The 24,512-nt window shown below is 40.9% G+C and overlaps 1 protein-coding gene and 1 long non-coding RNA gene across 3 annotated transcripts in view; one reads left to right on the forward strand and one right to left on the reverse strand.

Moving 5' to 3' along the window:
- The window catches only part of SNRK (SNF related kinase), a 71,168-nt gene extending 61,839 nt beyond the window's left edge, over positions 1-9,329 (reverse strand). The window contains exon 1 of one of the 2 annotated variants that reach the window (XM_039477469.1): positions 9,193-9,329. The gene's annotated coding sequence lies outside the window, so the exon portion shown is untranslated. Of the gene's footprint in view, positions 1-6,099; positions 8,825-9,192 lie in introns of those variants that run through there. The other variant, XM_074404023.1, reaches the window with a different exon arrangement.
- A 5,058-nt stretch (positions 9,330-14,387) lies between these two features.
- Positions 14,388-24,511, forward strand: LOC141585251 (uncharacterized). Its single transcript, XR_012518647.1, has 3 exons — positions 14,388-14,787; positions 17,010-17,327; positions 24,427-24,511. It is a non-coding gene; the product is annotated as an uncharacterized LOC141585251 (long non-coding RNA).
- The last annotated feature ends 1 nt before the right edge of the window (position 24,512 follows it).

The raw sequence follows: 24,512 nt of genomic DNA on the forward strand, positions 1-24,512 counted from the left end.
CTCTTACATTGGTGGGACTACAAGCAAGCTACCTTTTTGAAAAACAATTTGGCAATATGTGTACAGGCTGAGCATCCCAAACCTAAAAATAAGAAATCCAAAATGCTCCAAAATCTGAAACTTCTAGTGCTGACAAGACACCACAAGTAAAAAAAAAAAAAACCCTCATATGATCAATAACAGTTCTATTAGTTTTTGAGAGGAAATGCAGTCAGAACTTTGTTTCATGCACAAAATTATTAAAAATAGGGTATAAAATTATAGGTGTAAATGAAACAAATTAATTTCAGGTTTAGACTTGGGTCTCATTAAGTATATGCAAATGCTACAAAATCTGACAAAATCCCAAACACTTCTGGTGCTAAGCATTTTAGACAAGAGATACTCAACCTGTCTCCAGAGCCTTAAAGTAATATCCTTGACAATAATTTAACTACTAGATTCACGTCTCAAAGAAAGATGTGGACAAATATTTATATTCAACAATGTTCAGTGATATTTATACATGCAAAAAAAAAAAAATCTAAAGTTCTACAATAAGGAAATGGTTAAATAAAACACAATATACCCAATGTTAACAGTATGCCACCATATCCTGAGGCTATTTCATTTCATGGGGAAGTCTCACAACATAATGTTAAGTAAAAAAATAAGGTGGCATACTGTTAACATTGTGTTAACAGACAGGGCCTCACTATGTCGCCCAGGCTGGAGTATAGCCCAGATTTTGGCTCACTGCAACCTTTCTGCCTCCTGGGTTCAAGCAATTGAACCCTGCCTAAACCTCCCAAATAGGTGGGATTACAGGTACATGCCATCGTGTCCAGCTAATTTTTGTATTTTTGTTAGCAGAGACAGGGTTTTGCCATATTGGCCAAACTGGTCTTGAACTCCTGACCTCAAGTGATTCACCTGTCTTGGCCTCCCAAAGTTCTAGGATTAACATGGCGTGAGCCACCACACCTGGCCTGTCCCAATCTTTTTTAAAAAGTCATATAATCTATATGAATGTATATAGTTTAAAAACCTAAAATGTTAAATTAATAAGATTACAGGATATTTTTTCTCTTTATGCTTTTCTGTACTTTAAATTTTTTGACAGTCAGTATGTGCTGCTTTAATAGTTCAGGAATGGCAGAGGCTACTAAAATTTTGACTTTCTGTACATACTTATTCACTCCATTTACTTTTCCATTAAGAGATCTATGAAATACATCAATTTTTCCTAAAATACACTGTGTACTATACTATCTAATGCCTATTTATGTAATGTTAATAAACAAGACATTCAACGAAATATTTACTTCCTCTGAGATGTAAATATTTCACACCTATAACCACAGCACTTTGGGAGACTGAAGCAAGCTAATGGCCGGAGCTTATGAGTCCAAGCTGCAGTGGGCTGAGATCAGCCACTGCACTCCATCCTGGGAGACAAAGTGAGATACTATCTCAAAAAAAAGAGAAAAAAAAAAAAACAAACAAATTAAAAAAAGAAAGAAGGTATGCAACTGCTTCAGTCTGAATAACAGAAACATTAAGTCATTTTCATTAACAAATAATTTGAGCCTTAACTATACAGGACAAAACATAGTCCCTGTCCATTCGAATCTTAAAAGTGATTTAAGAAAATAGGATCTACAGTGCAGCAAACCACCACGGCACATGTAACAAACCTGCACATTCTGTACATGTACCCCAAAACTTAGAGTAAAATAATTTTTTAAAAAAGAAAAAATAGGAGGCACATATAAAACGAAAAATAATTATACAAGTGAGTCTAGGTGAGGTATGTCAGAGGTATGCAGAGAACATTACACAAGCGCAGGCTCACCAAGGACAAGGGGAGCCCACAGACCAGAGCTTATCCTTCAACAGGCGCAGAGGAATGCCATTCCTGAAAGTGGGGTAAACCAGAGACAAAGTAAGAGTGCCTATAGCTGGCTGGCTTAGGAAAGGAAAACACATTTGGGTGAATTGATTCTTTTGGGTAGAAGTGAGATAAATTCAGTAAACTTACGAGAGGTGGCTGATTCTGAAGAATATCTAATGGCTCATCATTTGAGCAACTGTGCTGGACAGAACGAATGGAAAACTGGCCATGCTAAATAATTCACCAAATATCTATGTTTTAAGTTTAATCAAAGTATCATTAAAGAATTAAAAATGCACAATAAAAAGCTTCTCATCAAAGATGCTCAATGGAAGAGGAAAATTCTTTACGTATTAACATGAAAGCAACACAGAAATAAACTTATTAGAGAATTTAAACAAATTTTGAAAGTTCATTGTTCACTATAAAGTTCCACAAACACTAAATTTTTGTTATGACTTAATAGCTCTCTCTCATTATTATCCATATATGAACTACTAAAAATCTACTACTAACCTAAACAGGTTTATACAGAAATGAGTAAAGCAAAACCACAGATTTTTCTTTTATTATGTTATTTCTAATTTTTAAAATGTCTTTTGCTGCCACAGTTGCCCATTAGAATTCCAGTTTTGTTTGAATGCAGGTCTCAAAACGTAGAAACAGATTTTAATTACTTGGAGTCTGTGTATGTACTGCATTTTTTACATTTATTATATCATTTATTTCCTCAAGAGTGATAACCATTTTACAAATGAAAGGGCAGGGCCAATGAGGTTAAGAACTCACTTTGTCCAGGACCTACACCAGTTAAGAGTTGGCCTGGACTGGATTCTAGCCTTCACTGACCCCTGAGCCTTGCATTTTTTTCCCTTAAACAATATGAAACTTTTACCTACTCCTAATTCACAGAAAAACAAAGGCAGTAAAATTAATCTATTTTGACATTTTTGGTGTTCCTCCAATTCTGATATCCTATGCAAGTTACCCGCTCCAAGTGTCTTCAGGGGAAGAAACTCCCCAGGGCCACTAAAGACTCATCTAATAAACATTATGGACAAATAATTCCATTCGACACTTTTTGAAATGTTCAAAAACTGCATCTTAAGTTGAGAAATGAAGTTACAGGATAACAGCCATTCATAAAACAGGCTGAGGTAATTATTGGTCATCTAAAAATGGAAGGGCCCCTTGAAAATAACTTCACACCATTGTTTGCATACAATTTTGTGACAGCAAGACTCCTCCCCAGCCAACACCAAGTAAATAATTCAGGTAAAATTTAAGCAAGTTTTATTTTCTCCTTAAAAACATTATTCTTTATCCTTTCCCAAACTGTAATTTTGGTGTATTTTGCATATTATATTCTTTCCATTTGTTTCTGAAAAAAATTTTCCTCACAAGAAGATTAGCAAATACTCAGAAAATAGAAAGGCGAAGGACAAAACCAAGCCCTGAAACTGTAGTCTGAACACTCTTATTCCAAATTTCTTTAGTACCATTCATAATACTTTATGCCAATAAAGAGGGAAGTGTTTAACATGCAACAAGTGAGGTAAAATAGAAAGCTAAACTTGATCTACATATACAAGGTAGAAAGATTCAATCAAACTAACGAACATATCCTTCACCTCACCAACTTATCATATTTGTGTGGTGAGGATGTTAAGGATCTACTCTTTCGGCAATTTAAAGATGTACAATACGTTATTGTTGATTATGGTCACCAGGCAGTGCAACGGATCACAAAAACTTACTTCTTTTTAAGTTACACACCAATTCAATATTTTAACACTTTCTGAAAAAAATGTAATCACTCTGTTTTTGTCCACTGTTAAATAAAAAGGCTGTATAATATTATGGCTATTTCAAAAAGAGATCCATGAATATATAGTACACTCTAGGCTAATAATTCATCTATGAGTATTTGTTAATATATTATCCTAAATCTAAAATGAACTTTATATGAAAGTCATAGAGAGTAGAACTTACATTAAAATATCTACGATATAATGTCCCTAATATAGAAGAAGCAAGATAGCTAGGTGTTAAAACAAATTTGATTATTATTTCCCTAGCTATGCAATACAGAGTAAAAGACAATATAATAACCTAAGTGTGTGTGTGTGTGTGTGTACATAAGGCGGTGAGGGGACATCAGCGAAGGAGCTAGGATAACAGTCCTAAGATTCCACATTTCAAAGTACCGCAGAGTAAACTTTTCTTATTATCTTCACCACAGAGGTACACTTTAGGAATGATCAAAATTCATTCATTCAGCAAATATGCAGAGTGGTATGACAGCACAGTGGAAAGAGTACTACAGGATCTACAGCCCAACAAGTTACTCAACTTCTACGAACAGGCATGTCTTGATAAAACAAAGATAATCACCACCTTGGACAGTTATTGTGAAAGCTAAATGGGATAATACATATTAGCAGGGTGTGAGTAGAATACAAATACCCTAAGGATTCTATCCCCCTAACTTCAGAACTGGCCTCCCTCCCACAAGGTATCATTATGAGAGAGAGGCTGTATATGCAGTTCTCCATTTCATTTTCTTATCAGTAACCTCATCTCCAGTTGGCCCAAAAAACTGGCCCCTAAACACCTGTACTAGGAAGGTCTGCGTCTCAAGTTGTTCACATACAGTCTCTTACGAGAACAGACATATAAAAAGAGGTATTCTTTTCCCCTAAATCTGCCTTGCGGAATGCCACAGATGGCATTCTGGAGACATACAAAATTTTGTGTATGTGAGCTAAGAATTGAAATTGGCAATGGAAGGGAGGAGGCTTTTCAGCTAAGAGACCCAAGGAAGTTTAGTGTGACTCAGACAACAATATATGCAGAAGGTAGGAGACAAGGTCAGGCAGGTAGGTAAGAGCCAGATACCCAAAGGGTCTTGTATTCCATAAAATTAATCAGTTTCTACTTCTTAAGTCTAGGCTAGCCCTTACCCATGCTCTAGGGCCCAGCTTAAAGGATGACTTCCTGACCATCCCCTTTCCCTCCTCAAATCCCTGTACCTACCAGCTCCCTGTACCCACTCACAGCACCATGTCCTTTGACATTATGACCCTTATCACAACTGTGGGGTCATATAATTATTTGTGTGACCATGTGATTAATAATCTGTGTCCCCCACTAAACTAAATGATAGGCTCAGTTCATGTAAGGACCATGTTCACTTCATTCAGCTCTGTATCCAGAGCCTGCCAAGTATACAGATACAATTTATTAAATGAACAAATGAAGGCCAGCATAAAGAGCCAAAGAAAAATCCTGAGCAGGATAACAGCAATCAGAGATGACGGTTTAACAAATTACTCTAGCAGCAAAGGGAAGATCAGACTGAAAGAGCAAGAATAGGGAACTATAAGACAAGTAAGAAGACAACTGAAAATGTCTCCAGGTAAATGACTACTTAGAGTTAAAAATGAGGGCAGCTGGAACATAGTCAGTGATGATAACGATGTTGTGGAGGAGACACATTTTGGAAGTGGAATCCAAGAACTCAATGCACAGGAGGCTAAGCAAAGAGAGCAATCTAGAATGTCTCCAGTGGAGAATGGTAGCCAGTGATGCTGTTCTCTCAGACTGGACTTTCAGGACAGGAGCATCTATAATATAATAGCAGAGAGTAGATTTCCTTCTAGTTCTAATATTGTTTGACTGGAAAAACAATTCAAATCAACCCAGCTTTATTAGAAATGGTGTGGTTTCTGTAACAGGCAGATAAAATCAACAAACTAAAGATTAGATTTTTTAAGCTTCTTCATCAAGACACTTCTTGGTACAAACTATGTACCAGGTATTACTTGAGTCTGATAATGTAGAGATCAAAGTAGTCTCTGCCTTCAAAGAGCTGACAGTCTTGTGGATTTAAGAAACATAACTGCATGTAAACAACTAAGACACTGAGGCCCAGTGAGGCTGTGATTTGACCGTTACGTTGTGTAATCCAGGCTCCTGGGGCATATCATAACCTATGTTAAACGGCCCAGGCAAATATGTAGTCAAGAGGGTATGTGTTTAGATATATAGACAGACCTAATCTTGCTTTGGGCCTGAAGATACTCCAAAACTTAAAAACATGCCAAATGAACAACTAATGCCCTCTGAATCTGAAGTAACTGCTGAGTAGCTACATGGCAGCAGACTAGGGGGCATGATAGCAAAAGGAAAGGTAAAGAGACCTGATTTGCCATGGAAGAGCCTACCTGAGCAGAGGCCAAATGCTGGGGATGCCAAAGCAGACTCTCAGGAGGCTCTGGAAATGACAGCAGAGAAATAAATGTTCAGAGAGGGCAAAGCAGGAATCCTCTTTAGACAGGTTTCTCTCCTACCACCAGCAATAAATGGTTTCCCATGGGACACAGAGCCACAACCCAAAGCAGATGTGCAGAAAAGCAGATGAGGATCAATGACATATCTCTGGATTATCCAGAGCAGACAACACACTTCCAGTGCTCAGTCACGAGGCCGTTAAATCTGAGGAATTTTATAGCAGTTCTTCCCAATGTTAAAACAAAACACAACAAGCACCGCACCAAACACCTCCTCCATTCCCCAAAGCAACTGCCCCACTTCTCTCCTTCCTTTTCAAAGGCTTTAAGCAAAGAACAGCTGCACTGTCTCGGCCTTCTCCACTCCTTTCACCTACTTGGATCTATGTTCTTTTCCCACCACTTGACCTTGTCTCCTCTCGCCCTCCCTGAACCTTCTGAGCCTTTCCCCTTTTTCTCTACCTAGGAATTCTTATCCTTCAAGACCAGTTTAACCATCAACCTCCTCTGTGAAGCATTTCCACGTCAGACTGTTCACTGCCGCCATCCCTGTGCTTCTGCAGGCTTTTCCCTGTGCCTTACCACAGTTCATCTGTACCGTTACTGTTTTCCTTGGTGTTTCCCAATAGCTTCTGAACACCTAAAGTCAGGAACTGATTTTTATTCACCTTTTTACTGCTGCCCTCCCTCTACCCTAGGGCCCTCAAAAGAGACACACAAACGTTCCATCAATAAACGATCAAAGGTTAAGTTTATCTTCAGAACTGCTAGGATCCACTCAACTTTTCCACCTAAGTTGATCTAAGTTTACCTGCACATACATACACACTGGGAAATACCTAAATTCTGAATAACAGTTTTCTTACTAAAGTATCTTGGCTGTAAACACTCTTTCTTTTAGTTGTTAAGCAAACGGCTGGGATGCAGTTAAGTACAGAGTTTCTCATCTACGTTTAATTCTGGCCTATGGAAAGTCCGTTTGTACCCTTTTCTTCCTGGGCAGTGTAAAGAGCTCTCAGGATTAGCCAATCTGCTACAGGGAAGAAATCATGTCTTCTTTATACCAGTGCTTAGAACCATGGCTGTTCAGTATCTCCAGAAATAAATATTTTTCTATTTAGTTTCACTTTCTATAAGAGGAAAGTACTCACAGTAAAGTTTAGATGAACAGTATTTCCTGTGATCAGTAAAAATATCATGAAAGCCCTTCAATTTTAATAAGGACATTTAAAAGCTTTTCTTTCAGGATTATGTGATTAAATCTAAACTATAAAGTCCCAAGCTACACTTCTGGTCTGGAAAAATAAAATTTAGTACAACTTTTGAGTTCCAGCATGTTTTAAACTAATGGATCTGATTGCAATAATACAGAAAAATTTACTCAGAATTATATTTTTTAAAAAAGGGGCGAGAGTAATTTTTGTGCACAATTAAAAACTGATTATACAAATTAAAAAAAAAAAAATGAAAGGTGGCTCTGAAAGCTTCCTGCCTGAAAAGCCTTGAAGATGAGAGTATTACAAAAAGTTAGCACCATGCACTTGATATTCTACACTGCTTCAATATGTGTCCTTGGGAATGTCATGTAATTTCTCTCATTTCTAGTTCTGTAAAATGGGAATGTCACCTGTTCCCACAGGGACAAGTACACATATAATCAGATTTTTAAAAAATGGTATTTGGCGTTCTTTAAAAAAAGAAACTTGTCTAATTAGTATGCTTTAATCATCACTTGTACAGTACATTCCTCTTCAGGAATCCAATTCCAAGACAAATATTTAAGCAGACGTTGAGGGCAGATTTCCTTAAGGGAATTATTTTATAAATCTGGAAAGCAATATAATGAGATTATAAATTAACAAACTGATTACATAAGCCTTGACAACCGGGGTTTTAAAGTACACTGCTATATATATTCTGATAAGTTAAAGACTGGTTTGGGACATAGCGCTCCAACCCCGTACAAGGAACCCAAACTGAGGCATTTCATGTTTGATAGGAATTCGGTGGCGATTCAACAGGATGCCCAACACTTGCAAGCCACCCTTCACCTTAAAACCTGACAACATGTTTAACGCATTAAGTCAACTTTGCCAGTGTTCCTAAGACTTTGAGAATGCACATAATTACAGGGAAGTGGCGGGGGGGGGGGGGGGGGGTAGTAACATGACAGTTTGAAAGGTCCCATATGCTCAAACCTCTATAGATTTAGGAAGACCACTGCTAAATTCTTCCCAAATCCTGAAACTGCCTATGAAGCTACTGGATTGTATGTGATCCAACTGTTAGAAATAGCACAGCTCTAAGAATCCCGAAGATAAAAGGCTGCCACTTTCCTGCAACCCAAATCCAAGTAAAACGCAGGAAGGTTCCTGTAAAATGGTCCAGAAAGAGATCAACAGGCGATGACTGTGGAAAAGAACGTAGGTTTCCCAGTCTCCCAGTCCGAAAAATTCCAGCTGTCCCTCGGGAATGGCATTGCTCCTCCTTCCTTACCCCATTGCCCTTTCTCTACAGACAACAACATCCCCTCTATTGTAAAGCAGTTGGACCGAGGAACCCCTTTGCTGCAGCCAGATTTTTACAGTCGTCGGAAAGGGGAAAACGCATTCAAAGAACACACACCCAACCGGGCGCCCCGGGCGCGGGGTGCCGCACTCGGCCCGCTCCGGGGCGGGGCGCGGAGATGCGGGCGCCTTCCGAGGTGCCGCAATCCCGCCGCGGCCGCAAGGGCAGGGCCTCCGGGCGCCCGCGGCCGCCGCCGCAGTGACTGCTCCCTCCGGGCCCGGTCGTCGCCCTGCCGCCAGGCCGCGCCGCTGAGTCCGGGCCGCCGCAGCCCGGGCCCCGCGTCCTCCCGGGCCGCGCGCTGCGGCCGGCGCCGAGAGCGCAACTTACTTTCCGCCTGCGACGAGCGCCCCGGCCCGGGAGCCCAGTCCGGCAACGGCGGAGGCTACTGAGGCAGCGGAGGCCGGCCGCGCAGCCTGCCCACAACCGCAGCGCCCCACCGCGCCCCGCGCTCGCCCCTACCTTAGCCGGCAGGCGGGCGTCCGTCCGCAGCGGCCGCGGCGCCGACAACTCCCTCCCGGCCGCCGAAACCCCGCACCCAGCGCTAATCATAATACCGAGCGGGGCTGCCGGCCGCGGGGAGGGGGTACGGACGAGCTGCGCGTGCGCGGGCGGCGCGTCACTGTGACGTCAGCTCTGGGGCGGGGCCGTGGGAAGGGCGGGGCGGGGCGCCGCGCACCTGCGGTCGGCGCGCTGGCTGCTGGAGGGCATCCTGTTGGTATTCTGACCCGGGCTGGTCGGGGCTGCGGCGGCTGGCGGGACAAAGCGGGCGAGGTGCCCAAGGAGGATGGAGGACGAGGGAGGAGGAAGCACCAGGGACACGGAACAATGGCCGGGAAAAGTAGCGCGAGCTGTCGGGGGAAATCGGAGGGAAGGGACCGCGTCTGTACAGGACTGCGTCTTGGCGGCTGGGGGCAGGGAGCCGCACGCGCTTTAATCTTTGGTTCCCGCCCAGGTTTAAACAAGGATTAAAAAACATTTTTTTTTTAATGTATGTATACATACATACACATAAGCATATACGTATATATACATAATATTTTTTTCTCTGTAGTTTATTCTCCCTGAGGATCTGATTCGAAAACATGATGTTGATTTTGTTATTTAAGCAAAATTGGAAAAGCCCAACAACATCTGAATGTAGTCCTGGCCTTAAAGGTCAGCGGGAGACACAGCCCTGGGTAGGCAGCCTCTGGTAACAGTATGGAAAAGTAAACGGTCGTGGTGACATATCAAAGCATACGAAGTCAGAGAGTCAAAGCATGCTGGGCATTAACCATAGCCCTGAATGGTTCAGTGGTGTGGTCGCCAGGTCGGGTTGCTCCGGAAGGTACCTTAGAGATGGCCAGAGAGGGTGAGAGAGGACTCCTGATTCCCACCCCTGGAAGCATAGCACCCAATAGAGATCAGCTCTTCAGGGTTCCTGGAAGGGAGCACCAACAAGCCAGACGCCAGATTTCTCCAACCTGCTTTTCCCATTCTGTTCCCACGTTGTGTCCACCCTTCCCCAAGAAAGGACCCCTAGCAAAGGACACAAACCTTCAGAAGAGCTGCTTAGATGCTGCAAGCTTGGTTGAATTGACTGGAGTGCGAAGAGAAATCTAGAGGTTTTTAGCAAATCTCCGTTGACCTGCAAAAGTCAAAAGCCTTTTCTTTTGGTTTCTATGGTATCAACTTTGCATGTCTGAAGATGGTTGGGAAGCAGGAGTGGATTCTTGGGAGGTGCAAACAGTTTGATTCTCAGGGTAATAACAGGGTTTTCTGATCGAGAGGGAACTCCCAGTTACCCCTAATGCCCTTGCATCCGATGGTGGAAGAGTACCAGTGAAAGTCTCAGATTAGGCCTCTGCGCCTTAGGCTGCCACCTGGGATCACTCTGACTTGAAAAGACCACGAAAGAATCATCTCATTTTGACGTGGAAATTGTAACTGTAGCAGCATACTAAGCTTGAGACCCTAACTTGGATTTGTAGAATTTGTTACTTTGTTGCTAGAAAGCAGGAAGGCCATGTGCTTTTCTTCTCAGGGAGATACCACTGTTCAGGGAACTCTAGCCAACTAAAGGGAGAAAATACCACTGTAATGGTTTCCCAAGGGATTTCCAGTGGTCGAAAGCCTCCCCCTCCACCCCCCCGGGGTCTGTAGTCCCTGAGATATATCAGTAACTACAGAATAATGACAATAATATATAAGCTCTTGAAAAATAGAGTATATTGCTGCCGTTTAGGTTTTGAATAAATTTTCTAAGGAAAACAAGGCCATAAGAATAGTAAAACGAATGAAAAGGGGAAAAATAATAAATTGATTTAAATGAAGTTGGCTCCAACACTCTTCTAGAGAGGGATGCACTACTGGCCACATGGTAAATCATTTATTCATCCCCAGTATTTCTTCGGTAGCTGAAGTGCTGCTGGCAAGAACGTGACCCATTTTTGGTTCCACACCATAAATGTGGTAACATGATCTGATTATGCTTGGGCAATATTTAAAAATATTCAAGTACAAATTAATATATTACTACTTAACTTTGAATTTAAGCAAATGTTCTTATAGTTAATGAAGAAACCCCTTTTCCAATCTGCCCTGGGGCTTTCTCTAACACGCTGCTTTTTTGATGTTGGGTCTTTTTATGGACCTGTAAGAAGCTTTAATTAGATGTACAAAACGACAAGATGAAGCATGCATGCTTGTATTACAGTCTCTGTGATTCAGATCTCAAAAATAACATAATGCCACCAGTTTAAGGAAGATGTTGTTTATTGGAAGGAAACCAGAGAGGTGCTACAAATTAGATCAAAACGTGAAAATTGAGCAGATTGATGAAAGAATTGTCATTTTCATCTCTAGACCCCCAAAAGCAGCATATGTAACAAGCTTATCTTCTCTGGATATTGTTAGTTTTTGAAATTTATTTCAAAATTTAAAATAAATGTATTTAAAACGACAGACATTGAGTAATCATATACAGTTCAATTTTGAATTGTGACATTTTATTTAATAACATTTCCTTTTACATATTTAATTAGTTATTTCGTACATTTATATTTTTGCAATTCTAGATCCTGGCTTCATCCCAGTAGTATCAAAATAATACTTAATTGGAATGACCTAAGTGTTCCTCAAAGACTCCTTCACCACCCTATTGGCATCAGTTAACATCTTCTACTCTTTTATCTCGGATTTCAGTTAAGATCCAGTGTGTGTGTGTGTGTGTGTGTGTGTGTGTGTGTGTGTGTGTATGAATGATATTTTTGATAGTTGCAAACAAGAATTGGAAATGCCAGTCCTTACCACTGCTTGTTTGCAACCATGAACTAGAAGATAAGACAGACATTGACATTGAACCCCATCTCTACTGCTAAGAGCAAGATGGCTTTGGGAAAGTTGCATAACCTTCTATGTGTTTCTTCTGTAAAATGAGAATGACAGTGATGATAATAATGTCTTTCTTATAAATGTGATGTAAAGCAGTGGTTCTCAAAGTGTGCTCCCTGGACTAGCAGCGTCAGCTTCTCCTGGGAACTGGTTTGAAATGCAGATTTTCCAGTTCCACCTCAGACCTACTGAATCAGAAACTGATTTATCTGTTTTAAGACTTGCAGGTGATTCTGAGACAGGTTAGAGTTTGAGAACCACTGTTTTGAGAACCACTGTTGATGAGATTGAGTTTATAGAAAGTATATGAACCATCCCACTCATAATATCATACAGTTTTGTAATTTTATTGTAGCATTTTGTCCCTTTGAATCTTAAACTCCGGGGAGCAGGGGGAGGGGGACAAGGATTGTATTTTATTCAAATTTCTATTTTGCCACCTAGCCCTGAGGTTGCAAACAGGCAGTCCCAGGGCTTTTCACCCACAGACTCCTAGCATGGTTTTTCCCCACATAGGTTCTTCAAGAATTGAAATTAGTTGAGAACATTTTCAAATTAGGAGATTTAATACTTTTGTTTAACAGTTTTATTTAAGTATAATCTGCGTACCATAAAATTCACCAGTAATATGTGGATAATTCAATGATTTTTAGTAAATTTATAAAGTTATGCCACCATCACCCCAATCCACTTTTGAAATATTTTCATCTGGGTTGGGAGAAGTGGCTCATCCTATAATCCCAAAACTCTGCGAGGCAGAGGTGGGAAGATCACTTGAGGTCAGGAGTTCAAAACCAACCTGGGAGACACAGAGAGACCCCATTTTCACAAAAAATAATGAAAAATATTAGTTGAGAGTGGTGGCATGCACCTTGGTCCCAGCTACTTGAGAAGCTAAAGTGGGAGGATCACCTGAGCCCAGGAGGGCAAGGCTGCAGTGAGCTGTAATCACACCACTGCATTCCAGCAGCCTGGGCATCAGAGTGAAACCCTATCTCCAAAAAAAAAAAAAAAAAAAAAAAAAAAAAAAAAAAAAAATTATCAACCCCCAAAGGTCTCTCCTGTGCACATGCAATCAGTCTCACTCCAACTTCCAGCCCCCAACACATACAATCTGTTATTTGTCTCTATAGATTTGTGTTTTCTAGAAATATCATACAAATGGAATCATATCATATGCATTCTTTTGTATCTGACTTCTTTCATGTAGCATAACGTTTTTTCATCTAGCATACATCAGTAGTTCATTCCTTTTTGTTTCTCAACAGTATTCCTTTATATGGATATATTAGATTTTTTAAATCCATTCAAATGGTAAACATTTCATTTATTTCCAGATTTTTGCTATTATGGATACTGTTGCTTTGACTATTAAACTCTTGGGACATATTTTCATTTCTCTTGGGTATATTGCTGAGTGGAATTTTTGAATCATGCAATAACTTTATGCTTAACATTTTAAGAAACTGACAAATTATTTCTGAAATGACTGTACCATTTTACATTCCCACCAATAATATATGAGGGTTCTAATTTTCCACATCCTTGCCAACACTTGGCATTGTTAGACTTTTGGATTATTACCATTCTAATACATGTATAGTGGTATCTCATGATTTTCATTTTCATTTCCTTAATGACTAATGATGTTCATTAGCTTTTCATGTACTTTTTGGTCATTCATACATCTTCTTTGATAAAAGGCCTTTTCAAATCTTTGATGCATTTTTAATTGCATTGTTTGACTTATTGAGTTGTAAGAATTTTTAATGCTTTTTGAATATAAATCCTAATTCAATATGTGATTTACAAATATTTCTCCCAGGCTGTGGCCTGTCTTTCCATTTTTAAAATGACGTCTTTAGAAGTTAAAAAGTTTTTAATTTTGATGAATTCCAATTTGTCAAATTTTTCTTTTATGAATCATGGTTTGGTGTCATATCTAAGAAATTCTGCTTAAGCAAAGGTCACAAAGACTTTCTCCTCTGGTCTTTTCAAGTTTTGTAGTTTTCAGTTTGCCATTTAAGTCTATGATCCACTTTGAATTTATTTTTATTCATGAGGTGAGGTTTAGAGCTTTTTTTTTTGATTTGATTTTTGCTTATGCATGTTCAATCATCCCAGAATCATTTGTTGAAAACAGTATCCTTTCCCAATTAAATTGCCTTGGCAATTTGTTGACAATCAATTTAATGTAAAGATTCTGTATTCATTTTTGTTGATCTATATGGCTATTCTTACACAATTATGATCCAGTCTTGACTATTATCGTTTCATAGTAAGTTTTGAAAATGAATAGATTAAGTCTTCCATCTATAGTGTTCTTTTTAAAATTGTTTTACTATTCTAGGTTTGTTGCATTTTCATGTAAACTATAGGATCAGCTTGTGTTTCTACAAAAAAAATTTTGACTTTTAGAAATTTTGATTAACATTGTGTTGAATGAATAGATCAATGTGGCGAGAATTTTGTCTTGACAATAATGTGTCTTAATTCATGAATTTGATATGTAAAGTCACTTTCTTTTCTTTCTTTCTTTCTTTCTGTTTTTTCTTTGAGATGGAGTTTCACTCTTGCTGCTCAGGCTGGAGTACAATGGCACAATTTCGGCTCACTGCAACCTCCGCCTCCCGGGTTCTAAGGATTCTCCTGACTCGGCCTCCTGAGTAGCTGGGATTACAGGTATGTGCCACCACACCCAGCGAATTTTTTGTATTTTTAGTAGAGATTGGGTTTCACCATGTTGGCCAGGCTGGTCTCAAATTCTTGACCTCAGTAGGTTCCATTTTAAGAAACCACTTCTTTGCTCATCCATAAAAAGTAATTCCATTCAAGTTTTATCTTGAGATTACAGCAATTCAGTCACTTCTTCAGGCTCCACTTCTGATTCTAATTCTCTTGCCATTTCCAACATATCTGTGGAGATTTCCTCCACTGAAGTCTCAAACCCCTCAAAGTCATCCACAAGGGTTGGAATTGACTTCTTCCAAACTCCTGTTAATGTCTATATTTTGACCTCCTCCAATGAATCATGAATGTTCTTTTTGTTTTATTTTGTTTATTTTGTTTTTGATACAGGGTCTCTTTCTGGTCACCCAGGCTGGAGTGCCTTGGTGCAAACAGGGCTCACTGTAGCCTTGACCTCTAAGGGTCCAGTGATCCTCCTGCCTTAGCCTCTTGAGGAGCTGGAACCACAGGCTCAGGCCACCACATCTTGCAATTAAAAAAAAAATTCTGTAGTGATGGGGTCTTGCCATGTTTCCCAGGCTAGTCTCAGACTCCCGGCCTCAAGTGATCCTCCCTCCTTGGCCTCCAAAATTCTAGGATTACAGGCATGAGCCACTGTTCCTGGCCATATGAATGTTTTTAATAACATCTAAAACAGTGAATCCTTTCTAGAAGGTTTTCAATTTGCTTTGTTGAGATCCACTAGAGGAATCACTATCTATGGCAGCTGTAACCTTACAAAATATACTTTTTTTCTTTCTTCTTTTTCTTTTTCTTTGGTCAGGGGGAGAGAGACAGAGTCTTGCTCTGTCACCCAGGCTGCAGTACAGTGGTATAATCATGGCTCACTGCAGCCTCGACCTCCCAGACTTAAAAGATCCTCCTGCCTCAGCCTCCTGAATAGCACGTGCCACCATGCCTGGCTAAATTATTTTTATTTTTTGTAGTGATGGGGTCTCCCTATATTGCCCAGGCTACATAATCTACTTCTTAAACAATAAGACCTGAAAGTAAAAATTACTTCCTGATTCATGGACTGCAGAATGGATGATGTCTATGGCAACTTCTTCCAATGAAAGCCTGTCTCTTCTACATTGCAAATCTGTTGTTAAAGTAGCCAGCTTCATCAATGATCTTTGCTAGATCTTCTGGCTAACTTGCTCTAGCTTCTCCATCAGCACTTATACTTTTATGTTATGGAGATGGCTTAAAAACAAAAAAAGTCATGAACCAACTTCTACTAACTTCAAACTTCCTTTTGCAGCTTCATTACCTGTCTCAGCCTTCATAGAATTGAAGAGACTTAGGACCTTGCTCTGAATTAAGCTTGTTTGTGGAACCAGGGAATATTGTGGCTAGTTTGGTCTTCTATCCAGATCACTAAAACTTTGACCATATCAGCAATAAGGCTGTTTCACTTTCTTAACATGCATGCATTTTCTGGAGCAGTACTTTTAGTTTTCTTCAAGACCTTTTCCTTTGCAGTCACAACTTGGCTAATTGTTAGGCACAAGAAGTCTAGCTTTCAGCCTGTCTTAACTTGATATGCCTTCCTCACTAAGCTTAATAATTTCCAGCTTTTGATTTAAAGTGAGAGATGTCCCACTCTTCCTTTCACTTGAACACTTAGGAGACTACGGTAGGGTTTTTAATTGGCCTAACTTCAGTATGGTTGTTTCTCAGGGAATAGGGAAGCCTGAGGAAAGGGAGAGAGATAGCGGAATGGTTAGTAGGTAGAGTAATCAGAAGACACACATTTATTGCTTAAGTTTGCTGTCTACTATGGACACTGTGTGTGGTGTCCCCAAACAATTACAATAGCAACATCAAGATCACTGACCACAGATCACCATAAAAGATAAAGTAATAATGGCAAAGTTTGAAATATTGTGAGAATTACCAAAACGCGACATAGAGACACAGGTTAGCACGTGCGATTGGAAGAATGATGCCAATAGACTTGGTCGATGCAGGGATGCCACAAACCTTCAACTTGTAAAAAACCTATTATAGGTTGCCACAACCTTCAATTTGTAAGAAACCTGTTGTCTGTGAAGTGCAATCAAGTGAAACACAATAAAATGAGGTATGCGTGTATTTTATAGCAAAAGGGAGATTATCTAATGGGCCTAATATAATCATGTGAGCTCTTTAGAAGCAGAGAATTTCTCCTGCAGGTGGGAAGAAGCAGGGAAGTCAGAGATTCAAAGCATAAGAATTCAACGTTCCATGGCTGGCTTTAAAGATGGGGACCAAATACAGAGGACCAGAGTGCAGCTTCTAGAAGGATTCCCAGCCAGCAGCCAGGAAACAGGATATCCGTCCTATAGCTGCAAGAAGTGGAATTCTTCCAACAACCTGAATGAAGCAGTTTCTTTCTCAGAACCTCCAGATAAGAGACCAGTCTGGCCAACACTTTGATTTTAGTCTTGTGAAGCACTAAGCAGAGGACCCAGCTGAGTCTACCTGGACTTCTGGCCTACAGAAAAAATGAGGTAATGAATGTGTGTTCTTGCAGTTGCTAAGTTTGTGGTAATCTGTTATGCAGCAATAGAAAACTAATATGACAACTTTGTCCAGTTTGACTCTGCCATAGCTAGAAGTCCTACCTCCTGGCAGAGTTAATTTTGAAAAATAAAATCAAGATTTCTGACTTCTCTTAAAAAATTGGAAGATCTTGCAACTTGAGATTTGAACTTCTAACATCTGCTAGAGCTGAACAGCACTCTCCCTGTGCTCCTTGCGGCATCTAGGGCCTCTAGTTCACTTACTTTTGCCCTTCACTGCAGGCCTGCAGGCCTACATCTCCAATTATAGGCCTGGCTGATATGGTTTGGATTTGTGTCCCTGCCCATACCCAATTCTCATGTTGAACTGTAATTCCCAAAGGTGGAAGAGGGGCCTGGTAGGAGGTGATTGGATCATGGGGGTGGCTTCTGATGATTTAACACCATCCCCCTAGTGCTGTTCTTGTGACAGAGTTCACAGGAGATCTGGCTGTTTAAAAGTGTGTAGCACCTCCCCCCGCTTCCTCTTGCTCTGGCCATGTAAGACATGCCTGCTTCCCCTTCGCCTTCCACCATGTTTGAAAGTTTCCTGAGGCCTCCCCAGAAGCCATTGTGCTTCCTGTACAGCTGCCAGAACTGTGAGCCAATGAAACCTCTTTTCTTTATAAATTTCCCAGTCTCGGGCATTTCTTGATAGTAGTGTAAGAGTGGACTAATGCACTGGCTTTGGAACATCTGAATCTGTAACACCCGATCAGCACAGCCCAACTGGTAGTAAGTGCTCAGTATTTGGTGAATGAGTGAACAGGCAACTCGTGGGAGATTTTTATACACGAGCGCATGAATGTACATTTGGTATGACCATTTTTTATATACAAGCATGTGAATGTACATTCGGGGTGACCAAGGCTGACAGCAATGTATCCTTTAGTGCACTTAGGGAAAGGTGAAGGACACTGGCCACAAAGCCTATCCATCTGAAGATTTCCTGGAAGTTCCATCAAGAACTTTTACTTGCATCTTATTGGCCAAAGTGTGTCAAATGACCAGCCCTAGTTCCAAAGAAGAGTGAGAAATACACTTTTCAGCTCATCACATGCCACCCCAGCTCCAATAAGGAAATCAGGGTTCTGATAAAAAGGAGAAAAGAGGAGAGTGATATTGGATTAAGTGACTATCAGTCTCTACACTCAGATCACCAAAAAATGAACAAAACCGGCACCCAAAAAGCCTTCTTGTGCTTCCTTCTTATGAATATCCCAGCAAGGGGAACCACTACCTGATTTCTTACAACACAGATTGGTGCTGCCTCTTCTTCAGCTTCATATGCATGGGATCATACAAGTAGGTTCTGTGTCTGACTTTTTTTACTTGCAGCAGGAATATTAAAGGAAAAAAAAACCAGTATCTGAGCTGCTCAAATTTTCTAATACAAAATTTATGAATTAGCTTTGAGGAAACCAAGACTATCAGTGATGAAATTATCCACCTCCATTCCTTGAGTTAGTTATCATTAACTACCCATTTTTCCTTGAGACAGGGAAGGTCAAGAGAAATGACAGGAAAGAATAGTGACACGTGTTCTTTCTCATGGAAAGTATTCAAGACACTTTAAACATTGTAGCCATATGACCTCTAAATGGATGGACACAGAGTGGATGGCCCTAGCACTAGCTGGAGTAGGGTCCTAGGGCTCCTGCTGGGCCAGGCCTTCGCCCTTATTTGTTGCGTTGGGAAGAGGTCTTGTCTGGAGTTCCAAGAGGAGCCGGGATAACCAAGGCAGTAGGACTTGGGGGTTCCAGGCAGAGGCCATTTATCAGTTGATGCAGAACAAGCTTAGTGTTTAAACATCAGTACTGAGTGCTGCTGAACATTTGCCCTGCCCTTTACCAAAACAGTGTGAAGGCTGGACAGCCTCTGGTGAAACTGTGGCCATGAGGTAGTCCATCATCACAGGAGATCACTGTAGCTTAAATGAAGTGTGTGTCTTGATGAGGGGGCAATGGATCCCTTTTATAGACAGGCGGAAACGGGAGACTGGACAGTGCAGAGCCTGCCATTGGACTTGGCATCTGATAACTGAACAGAGCTGAGCTGAACCATTGGGGCACGGAGGCCAAAACAGCTGAAGCTTACTTCCTTAGGCAGTCTTGAAAATAAAGCTTTACTTATTTACAGCTCACAATTTTCCTTAACTTTTCTACTCTGCTTCAAAATCAGGAAGTGTTAGACATGTAACATTGACAATAATAAAAACAGGGTAAGGCAAGTTGATTCAGGACCAAGACTACTCCCCCAGAAACAGCAGCCCTATATTCACTTCCAAACTCCACTCCCTTGCCTGGACTCTAGAGACCAGCGAAACTAATTGCTCACTTTCCTAGGCTTTTTTTTACAAATGGGGGTGGCCATAGAATCTGTTTCTAGCCAATAGATCCAGATGGAATTCAACTGTGGAGCGAGGGAAAGGGTTTGCAGAAAGCTTTTGTTTTTCTCATACAAAGGGACAGCTGCAGCTGATTCTGGCCTTCCCCTGTCCTCCTACCCTGATGGTGGGCATGATGCCTGGAATAGGAGCTGCCATGTTGAAGCCATGAAGGAGTGGCTGGGAGAAGCACAGCCACGCTGGCTCTGGACCTCATGAGCTACTGAACAAATGCTAACAGCTGCCTGCTTCAGACGTTTTACTCTGTGAATAAATGGAGAACTCTGTTTGTTCATTATGCTTCCTTATTATAGCTGAAAGCATTCCTAATGGATACAACTAATATAAACCATTACTTGTCATGGATAGACAAAAGGGTGGGGGTAGGGAACACAGCAAGGGTTTTCCAAGTCTAGTTAATGCCTCAGAAAGAAGCTGTGGATGCTTGCAGTTCCTGAAAGCATGAGAGGTATCAGAGACTATTGGGGTCAGATCAAAACAGCACAGAAGCCAACTTGAAGGGCCTTCCATTGCCCAAGGAGAAGATAATCGGAGCATTAAAAAAAAAAAAAACACACACTACAATGAATTAAAATTCATTGAAAATGAATAAATAAAGGGAAAGATCAAGCACTTCTCCTGCCTTTCCTTTATGAACTGTATTTCAGAGTAGCCAAAGAGATGATTAGTTCTTTTTTTTTTTAAATTATACTTTAGGTTCTGGGGTACATGTGCAGATCATGCAGGATTGCTGCATAGGTACATACATGGCAATGTGATTTGCTACCTCCATCCCCCCGTCACCTACATCTGGCATTTCTCCCCATGTTGTCCCTCCTCGACCTTCCCACCACTCCCTGCTGTCCCTCCCTTGGCCCCCCACCAACAGACCCCAGTGCATGATGCTCCACTTCCTGTGTCCATGTGTTCTTATTGTTCAGCATTCACCTATGAGTGAGAATATGTGGTGTTTGATTGTCTGTTCTTGTGTCAGTTTGCTGAGAATGATGGTTTTCAGATTCATCCATGTCCCTACAAAGGATACAAACTCATCCTTTTTTATGGCTGCATAGTGTTCCATAGTGTATATGTGCCACATTTTCCTTGTCCAGTCTGTCATCGATGGGCATTTGGGTTGGTTCCAGGTCTTTGCTGTTGTAAACAGTGCCCCTATGAACATATGTCTGCATGTGTCTTTATAATAGAATGATTTATAATCCTTTGGGTATATATCCAATAATGGGATTGCTGGGTCAAATGGAATTTTTATTTCTAGGTCCTTCAGGAAGCGCCACACTGTCTTCCACAATGGTTGAACTAATTTACACTCCCACCAACAGTGTAAAAGCGTTCCTATTTCTCCACATACTCTCCAGCATCGTTGTCTCCAGGTTTTTTAATGATCGCCATTCTAACTGGCGTGAGGTGGTATCTCAATGTGGTTTTGATTTGCATTTCTCTAATAATCAGTGATGATGAGCATTTTTTCATATGTTTGTTGGCCTCATAAATGTCTTCTTTTGAAAAGTGTCTGTTCATGTCCTTCTCCCACTTTTGGATGGGTTTGTTGGGTTTTTTTCCTGTAAATCTGTTTTAGTTCTTTGTAGATTCTGGATATTAGCCCTTTGTCAGATGGGCAGATTGCAAAAATTTTTTCCCATTCTATTGGTTGCTGGTTCACTCTAATTATTGTTTCTTTTGCTGTACAGAAGCTCTGGAGTTTAATTAGGTCCCATTTGTCTATTTTGGCTTTTGTTGCCATTGCTTTTGGTGTTTTAGTCATGAAGTCCTTGCCTATGCCTATGTCCTGAATGGTTTTGCCTAGGTTTTCTTCTAGGGTTTTTATGGTGTCAGGTCTTATGTTTAAGTCTTTAATCCATCTGGAGTTAATTTTAGTGTAAGGTGTCAGGAAGGGGTCCAGTTTCTGCTTTCTGTACACTGTTAGCCAGTTTTCCCCAATACTATTTATTAAACAGGGAATCCTTTCCCCATTGCTTATTTTTGTCAGGTTTGTCAAGAATCGGATGGTTTTAGATATGTGGTGTTGCCTCCAGGGCCTCTATTCTGTTCCATTGGTCTGTATCTCTGTTTTAGGTTTTCTGAATATAGCATACTGATGGATCTTGACTTTTTATCCACTTTGCCAGTCTGTGTGTTTTGATTGGGGCATTTAGCCCATTTACATTGAAGGTTAATATTGCTATGTGTGAATTTGATCCTGACATTTTGATGCTAGCTGGATGTTTTGCCCATTAGTTGACACATTTTTTTTTTCATTGTGTTGACGGTCTTTACCATTTGGTACATTTTTGGAGTGGCTGGTACTGATTGTTCCTTTCCTTGTTTAATGCTTCTTTCAGGAGCTCTTGTAAGGCAGGCCTGGTGGTGACAAAATCTCACAGCAATTGCTTATCCATAAAGGATATTCTTTCTCCTTCGCTTATGAAGCCTAGTTTGGCTGGATATGAAATTCTAGGTTGAAAGTTCTTTTCTTTAAGGATGTGGAATATTGGCCCTCACTCTCTTCTGGTTTGTAGGTTTCTGCCAAGAGATCCGCCGTGAGTCTGGTGGGCTTCCCTTTGTGAGTAACTCGATCTTTCCCTCTGGCTGCCCTTAGCATTTTTTCCTTCATTTCAACCCTGGTGAATCTGACAATTATGTGTCTTGGGGTTGCTCTTCTTGAGGAATATCTTTGTGGTGTTCTCTGTATTTCCTGGACTTGAATGGTGGCCTGCCTTGCTAGATTGGGGAAGTTCTCCTGGATAATATCCAAAAGAATGTTTTCCAGCTTGGATTCATTCTCTCCATCACAGTCAGGTACACCTATCAAACATAGATTACATCTTTTCATGTAATCTCATATTTCTTGGAGGCTTTGTTCATTTCTTTTCACTCTTTTTTCTCTAGTCTTACCTTCTTGTTTTATTTTATTGAGTTGATCTTCAATCTCTGATATCCTTTCTTCTGCTTGGTTGATTCGGATATTGAAACTTGTGTATGCTTTGTAAAGTTCTCATGCTGTGTTTTTCAGCTCCATCAAGTCATTTATATTCTTCTCTAGGCTGTTTATTCTAGTTAGCATCTCATCTAACCTTTTTTCTAGATTCTTAATTTCTTTGCATTGGGTTAGCACATGTTCTTTTGGCTCTGAGAAGTTTGTTATTACCCACCTTCTGAATCCTGTTTCTGTCAATTGATCAGATTCATTCTCCATCCATCTTTGATCCCTAGCTGGTGAGGAGTTGTGTTCCTTTGGAGGAAGAAAGGCATTATGAATTTTGGTGTTTTCATCATTTTTGTGCTGGTTTCTTCCCATCTTAGTGGCTTTATCTACCTGTGGTCTTTGTAGTTGATGACTTTTGGATGGGGTCTCTGAGTGGACGTCCTTTTTGTTGATGATGAAGTTATTTCTTTCTGTTTCTTAGTTTTCCTTCTATCAGTCAGGCCGCTTTGCTGCAGGATCATTGGAGGTCCACTTCAGACCCTGCTTGCCTGGGGATCACCTGTGGGGGCTGCAGAACAGTAAGGGTTGCTGCTGCTTTCTTCTTCTGTTATCTTCGTCCCCAAAGGGTACCTGCCAGATGTCGGCCTGAGCTCTCCTTTATGAGGTGTCTCTCTGAGTATACAGGGGTTGGGGAGCTGCTTGAGGAGATAGTCTAACCCTTATAGGAGCTCAGGTGCTGTGTTGGGAGCTCCGCTGTTCTGTGCAGAGTTGCTAGGCAGATGCTTTTAAGTCTGCTGCAGCGGAACTCATAACCACCTCTTTTCCCAGGTGCTCTGTCCTAGGAAGATTGGCTTTATTTATAAGTTCCTATCATGCTGCTGCCTTTTTTCATAGATGCCCTGCCCTGCATGGAGTAGGCTAGTCACAGTCTGCCAGCAGAGGCATTGCTGAGCTACTGCAGGCTCTGCCCAGCTGCCGTGTGAACTACCTTGGTAGTGGTGGACTGCCTTAGTAGTGGTTGTCACCCTTCCCCACACTGAGCTGGACCATCCTGGGTCCAGCTGCATGTGCTGCAAAACTCTCAGTCTAGAGCATTTCTGATTGCTTGTTTTGTGGGGGTGGTACCCGCTGAGGCAGATCACCTGACTCCCTGTCTCTGCCCGCTCCCTTTTAGTTGAATGGTCAGCTCTGTCTCCCAGGCATTTCAGGCATCAGTTGAAATGGCCACCCAGATTTATGTGAGTTTTGTGTGCCAACCAGCACCGGCTGAAACTGCCATGCTGAAAACCCATGGTGCTTTTTGGCCCAGGAATCTCCTGGTCTGTGGGCAGTGTAAATTTGTTTGGAAATGCAGTGGGAACTCACTCTCAGCATTGTTCTTGCTGGGAACGGCACCCCGGAGCTGTTCCTATTTGGCCATCTTGGATCCTCCTCGATAAGGAGTTCTTTAAAGAAGAATCCCAGCGTATAAAGACAGAAGGAATGATAGAACTAGAAAATCACCACTTCACAGCATGTAATGAAATCATGAATCTAGTCAATAACCATCAATAACTATTAGGTAAAAGGATGATAGAAAACTGTTAATAATGGGTAGATCAGGCTAAGAACACTTAAACCCATTGCTCAATTTTTACATCTCTAAATGTGGAACAATTGGATATGTTTAGAATGTGATACATCAGAAGGTACTCACCATCTCCTGTGAAATTTTCTAGCCAAAAAACTGTTTTAAGAAGAATTGAATCCAGTTTACCAGAAATGGATGATCAAGTTAAATGACTTCAAGAAGAAACAATCAGGT

This window comes from Saimiri boliviensis, chromosome 8 (genome assembly GCF_048565385.1).
Source record: "Saimiri boliviensis isolate mSaiBol1 chromosome 8, mSaiBol1.pri, whole genome shotgun sequence".
Classification (NCBI taxonomy): domain Eukaryota; kingdom Metazoa; phylum Chordata; class Mammalia; order Primates; family Cebidae; genus Saimiri; species Saimiri boliviensis.